This window comes from Daktulosphaira vitifoliae, unplaced genomic scaffold (genome assembly GCF_025091365.1).
Source record: "Daktulosphaira vitifoliae isolate Bord-2020 unplaced genomic scaffold, ASM2509136v1 Scaffold_5, whole genome shotgun sequence".
In the NCBI taxonomy this organism is placed as follows: Eukaryota; Metazoa; Arthropoda; class Insecta; order Hemiptera; family Phylloxeridae; genus Daktulosphaira; species Daktulosphaira vitifoliae.
The window spans coordinates 33,118,522-33,120,374 of record NW_026099576.1 but is presented as its reverse complement, the minus strand read 5'-3'; positions in this window follow the sequence as shown (position 1 = coordinate 33,120,374).

The following is a 1,853-nucleotide window of genomic DNA, read 5'->3' as shown; positions in this document are numbered from 1 at the left end:
CGTGAAGACAAAATTAACTCCGAAATTTTTTTAAATAAAATAGTACATTACGTTAGCTTTAATTTAAGATATAGATAAAAGTGTCAGACTTTCCGGAACATTTTAAAAATTTAAGTGAAAAAAGTTAATTTTTTGTGAAAAAGTTGTCATTTTAAATCCCCCCCGTGGGCAGGTAAAGGGTCAGATTTATAAAAAAAATATATCAAATGAAAAGTAACGATATCATACATCTTTATAAAAAAGTTATGGCAATTTTTGAGGGTAATGTCTTCGACTAGATACGATTTGTGATCTTTTGACGTATTACTGAAAGAAATGCGTTCGGTGAGAGCTGAGAAAAAGTGGTAACAGACACAAAAAAAAACACACCATAGTAAAAATAATACCTTCTCAGCTTTGCATCGAAGCTAATAAAATAATGATATGAACATAAGCTGATTTAATTTTTCAACTTTTAAGCTATTAAGAAAAAATAATTTATTCCTAAATACTAATAACAATTAAGTTATAAAAAATTTTAAAATAAATATAAATTATAAACAATGTAAAATTTTATTTTATTTTATTTAAAATTAAAAACAATTCCTGCCTTTTTTTAGTCATATTTTAATTACTATTATTTAGAGCACGCAAATAACAAATTAACAAAAACAAATAAATTACCTATTGTAACTACTAAATTATAAAAAAAGAAAAAAATTAAAGATAAGATTTATCAAAAATTTTTTATAGAGTATACTCTATCGAATTTTGTAATCAACTAGATTCTAATCAATGCAGATACTTGGTAGTTTGTTATCATTTGTTAGACCAGAGTTAAAAAAAATTTACCTACAACCACGTTTGGAGATATTGCTATTCCATTTATTATTACGTCTAGAACGTTATCTTTTTCAAATAACGTTGTCTATGAATATAAAAATGAAAATACAGCCATAATAATAACTGTATTACTCAATAGTAATCACAAATGAATAATAATTTCAATGTATATAAGGCCTAGCACGTTTTTGATAATTCGTAAAAATAATTGAATTTTAAATTTGGGGGGGCCGGCTCTGGGCCACATTAAATTTAAGGGGGGCCAGGCCCACCCAGGCCCACCCTTGTCTACGTGCCTGCCTAATAGAAAAAAAAATAATGTCTTTTGGTACAAAAAAAATTACAATGTAATCTAATAAAGTTTACTTAACCCATTTTGAGAAAACTATAGTTATTTAAAATGGAAAATTAAGAATTTTATCAGAATGAAACATTTGCGACAGTTGGCGAACTGGAAATTAGGATAAAAAAGAAAGTTTAGTTTTTCATAAAGGCGACAACATTTTCTTTCACTAGTTACAATTTTAATTAGTTGGATTGACTAATTTTTTATTTAAAGGAGATGTACGAAAAATTACTAACTTATTTCACATCATTAAACATTATGATAAAAAATTAATAAATAATGGTTGTAAATTTGCAGCCTGATACCTTTATGAACAAAATTGCTGACTATAGTAACTTAAGCTAGTTGGTCGGAGATGTTCATGAACCTATATTAAGTGGTTAAAGTTAATATAAACAACCTAAAAAACCTAGCACAGTTGGGTCGGGGCATAGTAGTGGCGCACCATAGTTGATACAAGTATAGATGATATCTGACATTGATTAACATCACTGCCATAATAAAACACTTCGTTGTAATTACATAAACTAATTAAAAATTACGAATACTACAACCAAAGTAATACACAATACCAATAACTCAAAAAAAATAACGACATATCGTTATTTTTTTAGCTTCGATGCGAAGCTGAGAAGGTATTGGTTTTACTATGATGTGTTTTTTTTTTTTTTTTTTTTTTTTTTTT